General features: G+C 43.5%; 1 protein-coding gene across 1 annotated transcript in view; it reads left to right on the top strand.

Annotated features, from left to right (window-relative positions):
• Positions 1 to 22,003, top strand: part of CD40LG (CD40 ligand) — a 466,219-nt gene that overhangs the window by 262,732 nt on the left and 181,484 nt on the right. The window lies entirely within an intron of this gene.

The following is a 22,003-nucleotide window of genomic DNA, read 5'->3' as shown; positions in this document are numbered from 1 at the left end:
ATATTCCGCCTCTCAAAACGTGGAGGAACGGCCAGCACAGTGCCACTATAGACTACATCTATGTGGATAGAGCTCTTTTTTAGAATGTCTCAAACTTCGCAATCATTCCCTCCATAAAAAGTGACCATTCGATGATCACCTTTGAATTTCAGGTCTATAGACATGTGGTGCCTGAATCTCGATCTTTTGTCTTAGGCTCTCATGAGGTCAATAACCAGCATAATAGATTGAGATGGACTGAAAGCTCTTTGATTACATTTAGTCATTATATACAGACCGAATTTCCGAACACTTTAAAATTGGGAATCAGTAATAACATTGAATACCCTGATAAAATGCAATTGTTTGGCCATCCTCAGTTGCAAAGAACGTCAGGAAATGGAAAAGTACCCATGCATGCATTCAACCAACTAATTAGAACTAAGAAGATGAAGCTTCCGCAAACAAAAAAAGACAAGCCAAATTGTTGCCCTTAGAGGTAAGAGAGGTGGCTTTACGCTCAATTAAGGCCAAATATAAAAATTGGTTTTGAGGGTACAAAGCCGCATTTTTTCAAAGGGATAGCAAAGCATTGATGCTAAACGTCCAAGACAAAAACACCGCATTTATTTGGAAAGCCATTAATAGTACTATTTCCAATTCCCAACTGTCCTCACAAACAAATGGGGTAAGTGAAAAGAAGTGGGTTGATCACTTTTCTCAACTCTATGCCCCGCCCGAAGGTAAATGTGCAACAGAATCGCATACCATTACACAATATTTTGGCCTTAGGTTTGATAGAGATGATGTCCTTTTCATTATAAAGAAAGCGAGCATTTCAAGAGCCTCATGCCCGGATGGTATCTCAAACACCACTCTTAAGAAACTTCCGGAGCTGTGGGCCTCAATTCTTCACACAATCTTCGAAGCATTTCAACATAAGTAACAAATCCCAGTCTCCTGGAGGCATTCAATCATAGTACCAATTCATAAGAAAGGCGATCGCTCCAATCCGACCAGCTATAGACCTATAGCCTTGTTAGATGCCCCGGGCAAAATCTATAGCTAAATAATATTACGAGATTTGAATGTATGGTTTTTAACATCTAACAAAAGAGACCCTTTTCAAACGGGATTTGTCGCGGGACTTGGAATGTCAGTTAACATCATAACACTCAATGCGATCAAATCTCTTTATGCCTCGTGGAATCAACCATTATACATGGTGTTCATAGATTTTCACGTCGCGTTCGATTCTATTGATCGACAATTACTCCAATAAAAATGGATGTACTATGGCTTTCCTCATTCTTTGGTCACTCTAATTAACCTGCTCCACTCTAACACCACGATGCAGGTCAGGGTGAATATGGAAGGCTTGCTAGCTGCCTCTTTTGAGACCAAACTTGGCCTTAAACAGAGCTGTATAATAGCCTCCATTCTTTTCAATCTGTTTATTTTAGATCTTGCAATAGATTTGATGAGTGTAATTAATGACGCCCACAAACTGGATGGTCAGATGATAGCATGGTTACTCTATGCTGATGATCGGGTGCTGCTTTCCCAGACTCCTAGCGGGCTGCAAGCCCTATTAAACAAATTGGAGCACTATGCCAAGATCAATAACTTGTCCATAAACTTGGAAAAGACACAAATCATCGAACTTGGGAAATTGCTCTTAAAGTATTCAAACAAATCTATCTGGCGCATTCAAAATCAGATTCTTTTGGTGGTGCCTGAATATAAATATTTGGGCTTAATGTTTAGTAACCATCGCAATGACAGACTGTATAAAATCACTTTGGGAGCTAAAATGAATATGCTGATATCCAAAGCTAAAGTATTACTCTCCAAATGTGGCAAATTTACTTGTGTCCACATCATAACCTTCTTCCAACAAAAAGCAGTCCCCGTCATCACCTATGGGGCTAAAGCCTTGATGCCACAGAAACAACAGTTTTGGGACAACATGGAAACAAGGTTTTGGAAGAACGTCCTAAACTTGCCAAAATGCACACCCACTGCCTTACTACGCTTTGAACTTGGTCTGTTGTCTATTTATGTCTAAGTTATCTGGAAAATGTGTTGTATGTTGAGAAAGTGTCTGCTGGGACTAACAACAGGTAACATTCTAACTGTCCTAGCTCATATCTTTTAGTATCCACACATATCTTTCCGACAAAATTGAAAAATTGTATATTGATTGCACTTACTGAAGCAGACATTATACTAGAACAACTGTTGGAAAACCCAATGAAAGTCAAGTTTAAGTTATATCATCATGACTGGCCTATTACTCAAGATAAGTGCCTCCTATTGGTAGATTTTGATGGGGCTTTATTTGGCCATTAAAAGTTCTATACTATGGCTGATTATCTGGTCAAATGCCCATCACACCAGCTCAGATCTAAAATCCTAAGACTCTGCCTAAATTTATGGCCTACAAATGAGGTTCTCGCCAGAAGAAGCATAACTGTCTCTGACACAGCATATTGTCGGTTTTGTAAAAATAAAGGATACCTTGAAACATCTCATAGCTGAAAGCCAGGCTGTTATGCAGCAGCGAAGGTTTTACTTCTTTAAATTTATGTCGGGTATTCATCATACAAAACAACTGATGACATCTGGTATGAAATTTTCTCTACTCGCAAAATAACAATCAGGATAGCCACAATACAATTTTTAGACAAGATTTTGACTCCTGATGCAATCATTTGAATGTTAAATATGGCCCATACCTGTGTCTATTCAAAGAAGTCTGAATGAGCCATACAAATGTATATGACCAACTCAATTGCAAATTACTTTTATTACCCATAAATCAGTGATATCAAATAATGTTCGTCTAACAACAAGAATCTTGTGACAACTGAGAAACAAAATATTATGTAATTGTTTTATGGTGCTTGAAAAAGCAGTTTTACACATGTTTTGAAAGGTTAACTTGTTTAGCAACCAAAATAAAAATAAATAAAAAATAAATATTTAGCCAATCTTATTTCCCGTATGAAACAATGTAAATCTATCCATGACTGTGGATAGTCAAATTTGGAAGTGAGACAGAACGTAAGCCCCTTCATTAGTTCTTTGTTCTCTGTTTTGGTTAGCATTCTGTCTGAGAGTTTAACTACTTGCATTGTTTTGTCTGTTTTCACAACTTCCTCCCCCTCCAAGAGCGCATCTTATGGCCTCCCTATTGATCTCTTCATTTTCCTCTTTCCCCTCCTGCCTCTTATGTTCTTCCTTGTAATTCTCCATTTCGTCCCAATGGTTTGCCTCTGCCCTGATTTCTTCCCGATGTTGTTTTGCCTAATTGATGTAGGAGTCTCATCTCTTCTAAAAAATTCTGCCTAATTGGATTATCTTGACTGCTACTGATGGAGGTCTCTGTTGATGTATTAGCTCCATTTTCCATTTCAGAATCCACTTCTGGAGAATTGGATATGGCGATGGTCTGTACTGTACGTATCCCCTTCCTGATGTTGTCATATTTCCTGGAGAAGATGTAACTTCTACCAGAGCCATAATCATCCATATCTCTCAGGAATTATCTTTGATTTCTATCCTTAATTTCATTTTCATATTTGTTGATATTTTATTCATATGAATGTTTATATCCTTAGCAACACTCAATTCCATTCCTGTATAGACTGTGGCCTCTAGGTCTTGTATCTCAGCCAATGCTTCGTCTCTATCACTTTTTACATATTTGACTAGAAAGGTCAACATTCTAAATTAGCAATCATAGGTGACTTCTCCCTACTCTTGCAGCATATCTGGATCTGAATCTTCATAAGTGGGAATGGTTAAAATCATCAATCCACTCAGTATGTGCTTGGTATGTAGTTCTGAAGGGACTTTATTTCCCACCATTTATTGGTTTCCCTTTTGTGCATTTTTTCCAATTTAAACATCCTTTGTTAAATTGTTTTGATTTGCCCCGTGGGAATACTTTTTGTTGTTTTCAGGTTTAAAATCTCATTAAATGAAGCGGAAGCTTCGGCATCTCTACTGTCCTCTTTGTCCACCATGGTAATACCTTGATGCTTGTAGGGGTCGGATGTGTTGTGACTTGTATATGTTGCTGTTAATCCCAGTCCATTAAAACATGTTTATTTTTGGGAGTTACCAGCAGAATATGATCTGGATTGTGTCCCGTTTACCATCCAGAATATGTAAACACTGCAGAAACAGCCTTAATAACAATAATGGAAGTACAAGAATAGGAACCAGCTTACCTTCCGAATGTTGTGTGAGTCCCCGGACTCTGGCAGCGCAGACCTCTGACGTTCCAATTGTGCCTCAGTATTCTTAATGGCTTCACTGTCTCGAATCTGGTGTCTTTCTTTTTTTGTGTTTGGTTTAAATAAACCTTTACATGAAAGACATCGGGCCTCATTACAAGGTTGCCGGTAAAAAAAAAAGAAATTACCAGCATGCCGGTGCTACCGTGTCCGTGTAGCACTGCTGCCAGAATCTACGGTAGATTCTGAGTCAGCATTCTGGCATGTCGGAAACGGCAGCACCAGCATGCCGGTAACGGCCCCCAAACCAACGATACTGGCATCCTCGATGCCGCAGGCATTGACTCCGGCACGGACAATGCCATAAATACCAGTACCAGTAATACGGGCACCGGAAACAACGTCATCACGCCGGAATGGGAAATACACCAGCGGCCATCTTTAAAATCACAATCCATTGCAATCCACATCCTACAGGAGTGATACTGCTATGCCAAGTGTACACCGACACTGAGGAGGGTGATATCAACACGAGGCACTGGCCATCGCCGCAAACCCCACTTCAGTGAGCTGGAGCTCAATATGCTAGCCGACAGACTAGTGGAGCACGCTGATGTGGTGTTTGGATCAGATCTGCAGTGCCAAGCCCAATTAAGGAAGAAGGCAATATGGGAGGAAGTGGCCACCAAAGTGTCCACGGTGGTGACAACCCCACGGACTGCCAGAGACTGCCATTAGCGGTGGAACGACTTACCTCTCCGGGTCCGTAACATCCTCGCCGCCGAGCGCAGCCAGGGGATGGCCACAGGAGGTAGTCCGTCATCCCCCATAAAACTTCAGCCATGGGAGGAGACATGCAGCACCGTCCTCCACATGGAGACCATCGAGGGTGTAGGAGATGTAGAGACGGGAGCAGTGTCATCTGATGATGCCGGTGAGTGGTCGTAACTCCATTTCCAAAGTCACATCACACACATAGTATCCCCCAATGCCAATGTTCAAATCCAAATGACAAGTCAGTGCCACCAGATCCCTGCTGCCTTGCCACCCACCGACAGAATCATTGCACGCAAGTAAGTACTTGCCAGGAAGACAGACAACAAACCCCACTGACACACCCCACATGTCCCCTCTAATGCACACACAAGTACCATCTGCAAGCACAGACACACATCACTGTCCAACAGCTGCTGTCACCCCCGTGCCACCACACGGCCCAATCCACCTCATGGCAAGATGCACACATCAATGACACCAGTCGCACAACTGACATACCCACCATGTCCATATCCGCCGAGCCTGCAATGCATCAACGCACACAATGTAAACACATCACATTGACAATCAAGCCCCACATGGCACACAGCCCCTGTGGCATGTCCACAACACCCAAGCCCCCAGAAACCATTACCAAAGCCAACAGACACTACACACTCCGTGGCCGCACCACAAGGATACCCCCACACTGCCTCCCCCACACATACCTGTGTGCACCATGCCAGGCCCACCAACATGTCCATGGCAATGCACATGACTCAGAATGTACTAGCATTGATGAATGTCAGATGGATGCACACCCATCACTAATGCCCTGCCTCACTGTCCCCCACAGGCACCTCATCTGACAGGACAGCAAGGGTGAACTAGCCACCGTTCCCCATTCCACCACTGCATGTTGCCACAGACGCAAACCCACCAACTCCAGCCAGGTGGCAGACACCTCCACGGCAAGACACGAGCGTGCCACAGCATCTACAGCACAGCTCCCTGCTGCCACCAGGAAACAAGGCTGCCCAGCAGCCAGAGCACCCACCAGCACCTGTCAGCATGGAGCCCCGGCAGGCAACCACTAAACCAGCTAGCAAGGCCCCCATAAGTGGACCTCAGCACCTGCGGCTAAGCAGGCATATCAGGCGAAGGAAGCACAAGCACCAGTGCCCAGTGAGCCGGAGGAGGCACAAACACCAGTGCTCAGTGAGCCGGAGGAGGCACAAACCCCGGGCACCCAGGCAGGAAAACATTAATCCTACACCAACATATGGCTCTGACGGAGCTGTGTTCACTCCCCCAGGCCCCCGGATCCCACCACCCTTGCCACTGGCAGGTCTCCAACATATTAGGGACATTGAGGGGCACCTCACACGAATGGAAGGGCGGCAGAAGGCCATACAGAACCTGATGACACAGTGAGGTGCAAGTCCAATGGCAGACAATGCAGGACGCCATGTGAAACATGGGACAGATGCTTGGCCGGGCCACAGAGGGTGTCTACCACCTGGCGAGGCATGTGCGGGAGGGTAATGGGGTGATGCCGAGCATGTCGGAGTCCATCAACAGGCTGTTGACCGCCATTGCCGAACAACGGCACATTATCACCCCACTCGCCCAATCCTCCAGCTCAACTCAGCCTAGTTCAGTCCAGAGCAGCCCCTTGCGACGGTCGCAGCGACTGAGCCGGACAACAGAGGCTCAAACACAACCTCAGAAAAGGGCCCATAAATAGGCCAAGTGACTCCTGCATGTATGGACGAAGTAGTTTGGAATCGGTAGGGGGGTTAGTGGGGGAGGGGGCGTGGGGTATTGGGTGTTCGGGTAGTGGGAGAGGGAGTGTTGGGATTTTGGGTGTGCGGGTAGTGGGGGAGGGGGTGTTGGGGTATTGGGTGTGCAGGTAGTGGGGAGGGGGTGTTTGGTTATTGGGTGTGCGGTTAGTGGGGGAGGGGTTGTGGGGTCAATTAAACTACCTAGATGTGTATGGTTAAAAAGTTTACTTTTCCACATTTCATATGTACTTTCACTACACTTAGTGTCGGAAAAAAAAACAATATTGGACATTGCTTCTTGAGTGTGTGTCCCTTTAATCATGTACAGTGTCCTGTGTCCAGTGTGACCCATGCCCGGTGCTGTGTATGTTGCAGCCCATCAAAAGAAGTGGTCAATTAAGTCTTGTCGTGTTACACGTCCATCATTGACAATGTTGCGCTGAGGAATCCCAGCATCTTCCTCATCCTCATCCTGGGGTGGCATCATGTTGATGTCAAGGGGTAGGGGAATGTTGCGCCGGATGCACATGTGGTGCAGCACGGCACATACTAGCACAATTTTGCCAACCTTCACAGGTCCGTAAATCAGGGCACCCCCTGACCTGCTGAGACAGCGGTACCGGGTCTTCAACAGGCCAAATGTCGGCTCGATAGCGACACGAGTACGTGCATGTGCACGGTTGTACGCCTCTTTGTGCCTGTTGTGTGAATGCCTGATCGAGGTCATGAGCCAACTCATCAGGTGATACCTGGCATCACCTGCATGGGAGCAAGAGAAAGGGTACTTGTGAATTCTCAGGTCACTCCATGCTAGCACAGGCTGTACATTGTTCATATGAAAATACCACTGAGCACAGGGATTCAAAACTGTACATGGCATGTGTCATTCTGCATGAGCCCGGTGAGTCAACTTGGGCTGATCCATGGGTGGGGAGGTGTATGGGTGCAGTTGCTGTCACATGGCCGGTTGAATGTGGACCTGCACTCCCACAATTCAAGTACAACAGACCACAATGGTGTCAGATTTACTTGATGTGTTACTAATGCAAATGGACTGCGCATATACAGTGGGAACTAAGACACATGCCAAATTTTATTCATGTAATACAGTGATATCCCCAGTATGCATACTACATATACAGGTATCCATGTACACATCCATCGATACCTTCCCCCATTTGACTAGGTCAGATATGCATTGGTGGTATGTTTCATGTGCGAAGGGTTGTGTTACTGTAATATGTCTGGGTGGGTGTCAGCATGGTGGAATGGAGCTACATTGGATGAGTCCTGCACCTCTCAATCATATCTTGGTGTTAGCCAATTATGTTGGATTTTAAAATGTTCCTACTTGACCCATTGCATTTGGATGAGTCACTTAAGGTGAGATGAGAGGCATACAGATCTGCGGTGTAACTGTGTATTGAGTGCAGTGACTGATTTTGTCTGTGTGTCAGATGGTATTCTCTCTGGCAGGGCAGCATGACTCGTGAATAGCTTTGCTGATATCATGTATTTCATGCATTATTACTACAGAGTGGTGCATTGTGGTACATGTGGTTCATGTTTTGTGATGTCCCTGATACATGTGCCGGTGTGTGCACCATGTCTGTTGATTGCATGTGGACACAGCTGTTAAGGCCCTACACATCTGCATGCTTCTGTTGCATTGCACATTCATTTTCTTTTACAAAGGTCACAGTTGAAGGCACCCAGTACACTGTGCTTGGTGTAGTTCCATTGTATGTGTGTGGTTTCATGTTCTGCTGTTTGTGAATGATGTAGTTGCTAGGTCGAATTCCTCATCTGACTTAGCCTTGTAGTGCCCTAACAAGTCTCTGCAATTCAATGCATGCCTGCTAATGTTTACGGTTATTCCAGGTGTATTGATGGATGTATGCATGTAGTGTGCACTTGTGCTCCTCATGAATGCTATCCTATGTATGTTCCGACAACACTCATGGCCCTGTGGTCAGACAGTTTGCCTATGCAGTTAATAGCCACCCCCGCCCCAATCAACACCCCTCATGGCCCACCCAGCAGACAGTTTGCCTATGCTGTTAACAGACCCCCCCCAATCAACACCCCTCATGGCTCACCCAGCAGACAGGTTGCCTATGATGTTAACGGACCCCCCCCAAATCAACACCCATCATGACCCTGTGCTTAGACTCACCCAACAGCCAGGTACGAGGTCCAGCATGTCGTGCCATGTAGTGGGGCAGCATGGAGTTCCGCAGCACTGTGGAGTCATGTGTGGAGCCAGGGAATCTTGCACAGCAATGGGTGATTATTTTGTGTGCATTCAGGGAATGGTACAGCTTCCTGTTGCTTCCTATCCAGCTCAACATGTGTACAGTCGAGCACACTGATGGCGCTGGGCATGCCTGCAAGTGCATAGAATGCTACTTTGGTGTCATTCACCTCCTCTGCACTCCACGGCAGGCTTATGTGGTCACGCACATGGGACAGGAGTCCATCTAGCACCTGGGTGAGCACACAGGAGAAACAGGGTTGGGAGATCCCATGTAGCTGCCTCACTGTGTGCTGATAGGTGCCTATGGCAAGGAAGTACAGACACTACCTTCAGCGAGGGGGGGGATGGCTGTCCGGATGTTGATTAGGCTCACTGGGTTATCATGTCTGAGGTCCACTACTGTGGTGATGGTGTCCCTGTACAGGGTATGGATCTGGGCAGGGGTTAGATTGAATGGGCTGGCCCTTAGGCGTGGGATTGGTTGCTGCCTGTGGGGTACAACTTCCTGCACATTGGGTATGTGCTGGCCCATTCTCGCCCTCCTTCTCCTCCTGCGCAACCGCTGCTTGCTCTGGCTCACTGCCTCCTCCAGGAGTAGCTGTGCATGCATGTCCTCTAGCTCTAGTACTGCTAGTGCAAATGGTAACATTGTGGATTTGAGAGGGGTGTGGTGTGTGGGAGTGCTCCTTTTGTGCTGTGCCAGACTCCATTGCCTCCACCTGTGCTCGTTGTGGCCACCTGTGGTAGGTTTCTGCACACCAGATTCCTATTAACGCCTGCACTGCGATGCCGGTGTTTACGGCATCATTGTATTCTTTGTTACCGGCATGTCCATGCCGGTATTTGCATGTCCGTGCACCTCTTAATGTGCACTTGACATCGGCATGCTGGTGTCACTGCCATGGCTGCCGCGTGTCATCACTGATACCGGCAATGGTGAGGCTGCCCACAGTGGGTCCCTGCAGATGCCGGTGACACCGCTTCGCGGCTCGTAATACTCCGGTCCAGTAAACAATGCCGGTACAGTAATACCGGCATATATTTTACCGGACCGGCAACCTTGTAATGAGGGGCATCGAATTTTAGAAACATGGATATAAATTTATTTTAACAAAGCACTTCAATTCATCTAACAATTTCCTATCTAAACATTTTCATCATAAAAAACAAAACACTCCCTAAACATTTCAAATGTATACAATAATTCATTATATAAACTGCAAGTACAGCAATACGACATTTCATCCAAACAACAAAATCACAGCCCTGTTATTTGCAATTCAATAATGGTTAAAAACGAGTTAGAGATAAAATCAGAGCTACATTCTCACCCCATATAAGTCTGGACCAAAGGAGATTTTGTGCATATTCAGGTTCAAGATGTACCTCAGACTTAAACAGTCTGAGTCGTATCAATCTAAAGTGGGGACATTCAATTACCCGGTGTCTTAACGTTTCCGGTGTTCAATAAGATTGCAGAAATGACAACTCGTAGTTAGTCCTAATGCCTTGAAAGATGCCCAATACTTTGTCCATTCCCTGGCAGCAAAGTGATTGCGCCAGAAGTGCATATAAAGTGTGTATGCTTTATTGCAAGGGAAATGCTTTATATATGCGCAAAGATGGTCTCTCTTCCTAGGGAATAAAGCGTATTCTCTATGAATACTATAGGTTCCTATAATTTCAATTGGTCTGAGCCAATCATGACTATATCGTTTTTTTTTTTTTACACTAGAAGGACAATTGATAAGTTCTTCTTCACTCGAATCTATAGCACAGAGGTGAGAGCGCATCCTTTGCCCATAAAGATTGACGGAATTACATGAAGATTCCACCAACATTAAACCCAAGTCAACATATATTCAATTACAAGGCGGTTTTAGAAATTTTGCAAAATGTAGGAGCTGCCTCCATCGATATCTAGTACATAAGGATATAAGTCCCAACTCATGCCTAATGATGGCATTTGGCAAAGAACTAGAAAAACGCAGCACCTCTTTCCAAACCCGTCCCTTCAAGCAGTTCAAATACTCACCCAGATCCAATAGACACATGTCCAATCCATAGAGTAGAATAGGCTCAATGTTCATCAAGTAATAATTTAGGGGTGGTAGCAGTGAAAATGTACACATCCTAGCACATAGGCATTTCATATGCGATAAAAGAGGTCGACATTTTTCCAACAGGGTATCCCTCCACATACACATGGAAGAAGAATTGCACAGATTGTATCCCAAATACCTCTTTACCAAAACATGTTCAATTTTCTCTGTACCCACAGTCCAATTCATTGTTTAAATTCAAGGGATTTTGAAAAAACAACAATTTTGGATTTGAGGGTATTAGCTTACAAGTTGTTCACCACATCATATTGCAAAAAGAGGTTTAATTTGGCTTGCAGCCAATGCAGTCTTAACCTACCTAGTCTTAACCTACCTAATCTCACTGGTGTAACCTTGGAAGCATTCCACAGCTTGTCAATATTGCTGAGGTAAAGGTTAAACAAGGTGGAGGCCAGGATACAACCTTGCTTGACCCCCATGAATGTAGCAATGGGACTCGTGAGGGCCCCTTGTCATGTGATCCGATTTTAAACAAAGTATTCCAATGTAATACTGCCACAAGCTGTACCCAAGGGGATTTTGTATCTCAGTAGTTTATTCTGCAGTACAGATCTAATCACGCAGTCAAAGACAGATTACTTAACAAGAGAGGCCATGTAAATTGGACCTGATTGACTGTGCTTAACATTGTTTAAGAGATGAGCCAATATCAAAGGGTCTGCATCTCTATACGAAAGCCAACTTGAAACCGTGAAAGGGAGGCTGACTGTTGCATAACCATTTCTAAATCCATGAGAACCTAGAGTGCAAAGACCTTTTAAGAGGCATCAGTAAAGGCTATAGGCCTATAATTAGAGACATCCAGGGGGTCACCTTTTTTAAAAATAGGTATTATAAGAGATTGAGTCCATGAGATAGGAATATAGTTAGATGTAAATATTGCATCAAATTTGATTTTCATCAAATGTGCCCAAAGGAGTGGATCGTCTTTAAAAACAGATGAAGGAATACCATCTGGACCCGCCACTCTGGATGGATTCAGTTTACATATGGCCCATAAGATATCCTCCTCCTCCCAAGGGCACAGACCCTGTATATTGTTACCCTCACATGGATCCATCACATCAGCAAAGACTTGCAGCAATTTATATTTGTCAGTGAAAAATGTTACCCACGCATCTTCAGAAACCTGGGACTCCGTTATGCCACGAGAATTTACAGTAGTTTTGTTAATAGTAGCCCAAAAAGCTCTCGTATTGTTATTGCAAAAGTTGAGTCAGCATTGCCTGATTATCCCTTATATGGCTATCTATTTTTAGAGATTCAACAAGATTCTTATGAGTCTGACAAATGCATTTTTTTCCTTCGCCATATTGTGCCTTAGTAAGACTTTGGTTCTGCAATTTTCAAATTTTTCACTTTGGATAGCTTGGAGGCAGTGATTCTGTCATCAGATGGCCATAGATGAATGAGCAATCATCTTTAGACAAAGCATTGCAATCTCAGTTAAAGTAGCAGCCCTATCTGAGGGAGACATATCTACATTAAACAATGCCTTCGAAGATTCTACCTCAAATCTAAGTAGACAGGTACATTTATCACTTCGTTTTACATTCAATTTTAGTGAGACGCCCGGTCGATCAAATGAAATAGAAGCGAGAGTTGGATTCAATTCAAATACTGTTACTCTAACTGTATAGGTAAACTCCTGCATCAGATAGTACCCTAAACACGGATCATGAATGTTCACCGGTCCACAGTTCACCTTAACTAAAGGCGCTACATAAAAGTAATCAATTCTTGATTGAAGGTTGCCTCTATGCCAAGTATACGTAGGGAAGATAGATCTAGTTGTCACCCCAATTGCTGAAACTCCCATTCAGAGAGAAAAAGGTCCCAGACCCTACCTCTTTGACCACTTAAAGAGATGGCAGGGCAGGACATTGAATATGTGTTAAATTTGAGACCCTCCAAGCAATCACAATTGAAATCTCCCCCTACAATTATTAGACAATCAAGGCACGAGATAACCCATTTCTACAATAAATGGGATAACATCTGAAGAAATTCCTCCAATTTATATTCGGCCGAATTCTAATACAGATTAACAAATAAAACTGACCATTTTCTTCCAAAGAATTAATAGATATGGCTAGAAGACCATCAGATTAATGGATTAATTGTGATACACTTTTTAGATTCATATCAATTGCTATTGCCAATTCCCCACTTGGTCTACCTGATTCACCTCATGTAGCAGAAGTAGTGAAGGTCACATAACCTCTAAATTGAAAGTGGGAAATGGCCATAGTTTCCTGGAACAACATAATCTTACATCTATCCAAAGAACCTGGGTTAAGAAACCATTTCATGACATTATTCAATCCACAAGCATTCCATGACAGAATTCTAATAGGTTGAAGGCTAGGATTCAGACAGGCCCTGTTTGGTGGCCATAAAGGTTTTTAATGCTGGTTCGACCCAAGACAAATCCTGGCCTTCCTTGGTTAAATCTGAGATTTGAGACATCACTGAATCAGCTAAAGGCAAGACATTGTTACCTAACTGCAGATCCTTAGTTGCAACAATGGGTATTTGTGTACAATAAGATACAAATACATTAGCATCTTCTAGGGAATCAATAGCATATAGCTTAATGCCCAAGGATAGAAGGTTACAACACTGCTCCTAGATGAGATTGGCAATTATACAATTATATTATATTGACGACTGCAAAACATGTGATTGTTGTTAATCAAAGGCAAGGTAATCTACTCAATGTCATCAGAATTCAATGATCTAAGTGCCAGGATCAGTTTACATATATCCAGCAGCCTAGATCTGTTAAGTCTTCCTGTTCCGTTTATTCTTACATCATTCTCCCATCCCATAAGCTTTGAGGTGTAACGCTCATGATTTGATTGTTGTTGATCCCTCTAGGGTGAGTTGACTAAGGAGGCTACCGTCTGGTTTATTTGCAACAGTGTAGGGGCAATAGATACCCTCAAAGTACTCAAAGGAAATGATACAGGTAAAGCAATTGGAGTACTGGGTCCTAACACCTGATTGGACACCATCGGCATCAACACTCCCCTATTATGCAGCGTTTTGGAGTAAAGCACTGTATAAACATAATAAATACAAATACAAATACAAATTATTAGCTTTCCCAGCAGATGGGGAAAAGGAGGTCAATTTACTTAAAATTGTCCCAACACCATTGTGTGGTGAAAGAGAAGGTAAGATCACAGATTCGGCACAATTGATGTTAGTCATAGGAGCCAAAGAGACTCCCGTGATACCGATATTCCCTCTGGGTAAGCTAATTTCCTGTGAGATAGGTTGCAATTCAGTGGTACATTGCTGTGACTTCAAGGAGGATATCTTCGCCTTAGGATCAGCCTCTTACATACCCACTTGTTTATCAGTATAATGTAAGGTATTAAGATCAACAATCTCATCCTCCATGGGTAAATTGCATGAAGATTTCAGTGAAGAACTATGCTCATGTATTTTCACTGCTGGCATATTTTGTTGTCTTTTTCATATTATTTTTCTTAGAATTCCTCTTCGCGTTTCTTCTTGCTTTGCATTCATTAAGCTCAATTCTGTGAGAATCCAAAACAGAAACTGGAGAATGGGGAGGCACTGTTTGGGTTTAATTAGATGGGATCCAATCTCACATGATTTTTCACAATTAAATCTACAATGGGAGTAGGACTATTCGGCGGGGAAGAATCTAACCCCAGAGGTTTTGTGCAGCCCTCCACCTCAAGCGGTCCCACCATAGATCACCCAGCCAGTCTAACAAAAATACTCTGTAAATTCCTCTCCAACAAGGTCAATTTAGACGTATTGGCAACAACAATACCCCAAAGGTCATCCCTACTTCTTGAGGTGGAGAATCCATGTTGAAGTGCCCAGATGGTCAATCAAGTAGTTTCCCATTACCCTTCACAGAATTTGGGCCCAACATGGGGCTGACCCAACTTTTTTGATGTGACGAGGCCTGATCCACAGTTGGAGCATGAGAGAGTAGATATCGACCTTCATCACCCACCAACTGCGTCTGACAGGCAACTGACGTTGCAGACACCACTTTCCTCACAGAACCATCATGCACATTAACCATTTTATAGCCACAATACAGAATGAAACCTTCCAACAAGTTCATTTTAGCATAGATCTCCTTCAAGGATAACTTCACTTCTCGAATTTCACATTGTGTAGTGTCATGCCCTTTGTCTAGCAAATACAAGATTCTAGTGAGAACAGGAAATGAACAAATATCAATAGGAGAGGGCTCCTGTGAATGTAGACCACTCCTGAGTGGTGTTGAAAGAAGCTGCCCCTAGCTTGAGACATGAGCATTCTGCACAGACTGTGGTATCACAATAAACCTGAAGAGTCTCCATAGTGCACAGGGCTCTCAATTGGGGACGCCAGCAGACAATAAGTATGCAACTTCTCATAGGAGGCACCCCCAGGACTCAAGGGCTGAGTGACAACATGATTATATAAACAGACATCATCAATCGCAGGGGGTAGCATAAAACGTGGAGTAGGAGGACCCAAAGACAGCCACACTAATTTTACAAATTCAATTAGCACAACAGAGGCCAAGATTGAAATATCTGATACAAGGTTGTTATCAGCACAATTCAGAAGGTCCTCCAGGTCTACATGAGTTAGTGAACATGAAGCATCATCTATTGAGGTTTGTATTTGTTCACTTATTTGACATTCCCTCAATACATAAGGGTTGATTACAGGCCCTGTTAGAACTGTCCATTTTTCCACAGCCTGCTGGGGAATCGCCTTTTCCGTAGACCACCCCATTAATCATTGAGTTCCTGACCAAGGAGCCCGACCCCCCCCCACACCCTCTGATACGACTTGCGCTATTAGGGTTTAGTTCACCACCCGAGCAAGTACACAAAGGTTTCGCCATAGCAGTAAGATGTTTATTTAAACAAGTAGCTGTTCTAGGTCGAGGGAGTAGCCGCTCCATAAGGTGCTTGCCACTTCTCGGGTCTACTACCATAAAGTGGTTAGGTGCGCACTTGACAATGATACCACAGTAGCACAGCAACTGGCACACTGATTAAATGGTTAGAACATTCAAAAGCTTAACTACCAATTACAATGCTAATGATGATGGCTGTATGGAGTTCAAAGGTAAAAATGTGCCTGCAGTCACTCCAGTAAATGATTGTAGCCACTGCTCCAAAAGAACAAAATCCAGTAAAGAAGTAAGCTTCTCCAAATAACGAGCCAAAGCTTTTGTCGGAGATGAACATTGGGGTACAAAGGGAATAGTCCTGCAGTTACCCCGATGCAGCAATCAATAGACAATGATGTTAATGACGTCAGTATAATGTCAGATTCGCTGCTGTCCCACTGTCAGGCTGTAACACTACGAGTAGTAGAATAAAGCAAAGGAAATGATGGGTGCAGAGGGAGGCAATGAAACAGAATCAATGGCCTTGGCTTTATACATAGGACACCGTTAACACCGTGAGAGATTAGCCGCGTGTCCCGTTAAGCCACATGATATGACGCTGCTCAATAGATGCAGGCAATTGAGCAAAGCACTCACCATGCAAAACTTTGAAGTGAAGTAACAGTGGCAAACGTAGTTGTTGAAGGTTCCCCTATGCCCCACGGCTGCTTAACATCCACCTTTGACCACTGCAGAACACCCAAAACACTTTTCCCACACTTCGCCTTGCTTCGCTCGTCCCTCACTTTAAGTAGTCGCTGTTCTTAAAGGGACAGTAGCGTAATCCAGTCAGAGACAATTGAATGGAGAGCGCAAGGCATGTCTTTCTTCAGGGAAGTTCTAAACTGTACTGCACACCCAGAACACTTCCACCACTACACTTCGCCTTGCTTCACTCATCCCTCACTTTAAGCAGTCCCTGTTCTTAAAGGCACAGTAGCATTATCCAGTCAGAGGCAATTGAATGGAGAGCACAAGGCATGCCTTCCTCCAGGGAAGTTCTAAACTGAATTGCACACCCATAACACTTTAGATACACGTCTCGTGTCTCTTATATCTTGTAATCTTGTGGATAGGCGTTCACTTGGTTGCTTCGACTCTTGAAATAGCTTTTTCGGGCTTAAAAGTGACGTGCTCAGCTTAAAGGCGTTGCAGGCATAAACCCGCCTGACACAGGTGTCTGCCTTCACATGCGGCTGGCCTGCGTTGAATATATAAAAAAAGTTTGGCAGTAGTGAAAAAATACTTAGACAAGCTGAATCCGGATACATAATTGATTATGACACAAAGACTCCTAAAGATCATAACAAGGATGACGAACTGTACATATTTGTGGGAAATTAACAAAATGCCATGTGTATAAAAATTTTAAAACAAGACAGTGCCAATGGGGAATGCAGATATTCTATGCAAGTGGATTTATACATTAAGTATCAAACAAGTTGTTTTTAATGTTTGAACGTTAGGACAGCACTTCATAAGCACTGACACTTCACTCATTTTAGCTTGATATTCTAATGAAACATTAATTTATGGCAGTTCTTGGATCATACAAATATTCATCTATTAAAATGTGAATTCGCACATTGTGGACGTTGATAGTTGTTTGTTATTTGCACATATAGTGTGACGGAAGCCCACAGGCATGAGGGTGCAAAAGAAGATAGAGCGGATGACAGAAGGGAGAATGAGAAGCACCAGGGGGCTTCAACCGAAGACAACCGTTTTAACTCCCTTTTGAAACTTCAGGAGATCTGTTTTGGCACAAAGAGACAAAGGCAGCTTGGTCCACAAAGGGGCAACCTGCGAAGCAAAGGACCTACCGAGCCCTCTAGCTCTCTTACTCCTGGGGGCTGAGATACGGATTCCTCGATAAGATCCAGTAAGCCTGGTCAGAGTACAGATGTTAACAATTTCTTTGAGGTAGCTACGGGCTTGCCCATTTATGCATTCATGCACTAATGTGAAGGCCTTAAACTGGATACGGGCCTCCACAGGGAGCCAATGAAGACTTCTCCTGTGGAGAGAAATAGGCTCATGTCTCGGAACATTCTTCACGATGCATACCGCATCATTCTGAAGGACTGGGAATTATCTAAGATTGTTAGTTCTAGAGCCCAGCCTGAGGACGGTCCAATAGTCCAGCTGGGGTATCACGAGAGCATGTACCAGGGTGGCACAATTTGCCTTGGAAACGTAGGGTTTAATTGACTTTAACAGCAGCAGCGTGTACTGTGCCTTATTCACTACACTCTATGTGTTGGTATTAATGTTCAGAAGAGATGACGCCAAAATTATTCCCAGTGTCTTAACTTTTTCCACGGTGGGGATATCGTGACCTTGCACACAAAAAGCTGTGTATTGTAGGTCCAGCCTGGCTCTTGCTTGAGGTGAGCCAAAGAGCATCATCTAAGTTTGTTTGGCATTTAAGCACATGGCATTTTCAGTCATTCACTGTTAGATAGCAGTATAAACTTTGTTCACAGTATCCAAATCCTCTGTGTACTTGCCGCTCAGTTCAAACACGAGTTGGGCGTCATCCGCGTAATTCATGAAATGGAAACCCAGCCCAGCCAGCAAGTTGCACAATGAGCGTCAGTACAAATTGAAGAGGCAGCGGAACATGCATGCACCCTGAAGAAGCCCCCATTTCAGGAGATCCTCAGGAGGCAAAGCGTTGGCCCAGACAATTCGAGACAGAGGGCCTGTCAGGAAAGACGTGATCCATGCTAGGGCATTACCTGACATGCCCCCGAAACCCTCAACCCATCTAGCAGCTTGTTATGGTCAACAGGGTCAAAGGCTGCTGATATGTCCAACAACATCAGCAGCCCGACATTGCCTTGATCCATGACCTGAAGCATCTTAGACTTCATGTCCAATAATGATAGAACTTGGAGTTAGACTATAAGAACAAGGATGCTGTGTAGTCCAGTTGCAATAAGTACTGTGTACTCTAGGGGCACAGAACTTACCAGTATCCATTAACAATTAGCTAACCCATTGAGTTGTATATTATATAATATTGACTATGTAGTCAACATGCATAAAGCACTACGTACTTTATAGATAGAGTTCTTAGAAATATTCGGTATTAATTAATCCACCGATTTTTTACTACAATGCGATTGAGCACAGTCAAGAACTTTGACACAATACATATGTCCACGTTTATCAATGAAGATGCTGAATAGCTGACTGATATTTTGTACTAGGCACTTTATTTAGAACTCCATATAGATGTTTACAATTGTCCAAGCATGGAATATGACCATGGGGCACAAAGCACTAAGGACTTCATAGATAGGGATACACACCTTTTGCACAGGCACTATGCACTTTATATAGCTGGCACAGTAACACAAAAGGAAAATATAGATTGAAATAGATGTGTGGCTTTACAGTATGGCAGGTCTCTATGTGGACAGCATGAAGTTAATAGGATCATGCTCCTGTAGTTTAGTATTGTACTGCTTATTGATTGTGAATTATGTACTATATTATGTAATGTATAGAATATAAATCAATAGGGGGATAACCCCATTAATGAAGTTCATACCTCGCCGGAAGAAAATAGGGTACTAGCCTGGTACGAGGTACAAAGTAGTGGACAATACTCACTAAAGGGCATTGCTGTGCCGTGAGATCACATTCTAAAGTATACACTCACAAGGAGAAGAAACAGGTTCCAAAATGGCATGCTCTGTGTCTTATGTTAATAAAGAAGATAAGTAATATCTGAGAGGGTCGGAGTGGTTAATAAATTTGCTAGAAATGTGCTGGAGTGAGTGCCACTGTTAACCGGCAGGGACGGAATCCTACTGCCAAACTTTTTTCATATATATATGACCAAGCGCTCAGTTGAGTGTGAAACGCGTTGTCTGCAGGTCGTGCCCACGGGCGTCCTGCCTCTGTTTCTGCTGCTTTCCCAGCTGTGTTTTTACACATTTTTGTGTTCGTTTCATTAAACATTTTTATGACCTTCCTCGTGTGAGCTGTGCCTTTTTTTTGGGGGGGGATTTTGCCATCTGATCCGCAGAGAGTGCGGTCTTCCTTCTCTCCTCTCTTTTCTTCTGAATATATATATACTGAAAAACTTTAGTTGAGAGGAATAGTTACTGGTATCATTGTTAGGAAATAAAATGTTATATGGCTAATTATCATTTTTATAGAGTCAAACCGTCCCCCCCCAGGACAAGAAGAGTGGTGACCTACTAGAGGTTACATTTACAACATTTTCAACCATGAGATTAGTGTTAAGGGCTTCAGTGGTATTAATGTCTTTGGCAATGTGTAGTTCAAGATATTTAATATGTGAAGGTTGCCAGGTCATGCCAAATAGGGGAGTATTGTTTTCATTACATGAGTTGGTGAGAGGCATTTTTCAAGGTTTAGTTTACATCCTGACACGCTAGGAAACTGATTTATACTAGTAAATAAGTGCTGAATAGAAGAGGCGGGCTTGGATACATATAATATATACCATCTGGAAAGGCAGATAGTTTCATTCTACATCCCTTTCATATTAGGGTTGGATCTCATATTCTGCAGTAGGGATTCTAGCACTAGGTTAAATAATAGAGAGGAATAATAGAGGGGAGAGAGGGCAACCTTGGCGAGTGCCTCTCGTTATTTGAAAAGAAGGAGAAAGAGAGTTATTAATAAAAAATCTGGTGGAGGGAGTGGAATACAGAATTTGTGTAAGGTTGATAAAAAAAAGGAGAAAATCCATGCGTTTTTAGAGATTGTAGCATAAAGGGCCACGAGACACGGTCAAAGGTTTATTCAGCGCCTAATGCAAGGAGGGCCAACGGTTGATTTGATATTTGGGCATGTGCTAAAGATGTTAAAGAGAAGCCTAGTATTAGAGAAGGCATATCGATCTTTGATAAAACCCGACTGATCGTTATGGATACGTTGGGGAAGGAATTTTTCTAAGCGTGAGGCCAATATTTTTGCAAGAATTTTGGAATCTGAGTTGATCGGGGATATAGGTTGATAGTTTTTGACAAATGATGAATCTTTGTCAGGTTTGAATATCATTAGCACCATTCATTGGCTAAGCATATTTAATTTGGGGGAACAAAGGCAAACTTACCTTGCATCGCACTTCGGCACCACGCCCTACTTCCTCAAATCCATTTTCTCTGTGGATCACCATTACATCATCAACAGAGAAACAGACTTCGGAAATGACGGCACTGCACAGCAGCAGACCGGAGGTACATTTGTAAAAAATTTGAATACCCTTAGCACCATGCAGGTGTTAGGGGTGTTTGATTGGATAAAAAAAGACTTAGCTTGCAACACACTTAAGCAGCATGCCCCACTTCCGGAAACAGCAATTTCTCTGTTGATGACCATCAGCCTCATTACAACCCAGGCGGTAAGTTCCCTACTTTACCACCATGGTGTAAACTCTGTTTACACCATGGTGGATGGCGGATTTACTGCCCCATTCCAAGGTGAGTGGGGCGGTAAATCCCCATTCCCCATTTACCCTTCCCATTCCCATTTTTGCCCCATAGGGCATAATGGGAGTGGGGAAGGCGCTAATTACGGCACCGTAAATTACGGTGCCGTAATTAGCACCAAGGCGGGTTAGCGCCTTGCATTTTAGCGCCTGCTAAAAGCAGGCGTTAAAATGGTAATCAGGCGTTAAGGGTTAACGGCGCCGACGGCGCCGTTAAACCCTTAACGCCTGGGTTGTAATGAGGCCCCATGACATCATCAACAAAGAAACAGACTTCTGAAAACACTGCATAGCATGATGTCACACCACAAGGTATTTTTATTTTTATTCACACCCTTTTTGCGGACAATTCAGGCAAATCCACCTAAACTTGCCACCCCCTGTTGCACAGAATATGACCACAATGATGACATCAGAGATTACATCATTGATTACATCATTGATG

The sequence above is a fragment of the Ambystoma mexicanum genome, chromosome 5p, assembly GCF_040938575.1.
Source record: "Ambystoma mexicanum isolate Mex_15411 chromosome 5p, UKY_AmexF1_1, whole genome shotgun sequence".
In the NCBI taxonomy this organism is placed as follows: Eukaryota; Metazoa; Chordata; class Amphibia; order Caudata; family Ambystomatidae; genus Ambystoma; species Ambystoma mexicanum.
Note: the sequence above shows the minus strand (reverse complement) of the source record. Positions and strands in the feature narration are given on the sequence as shown.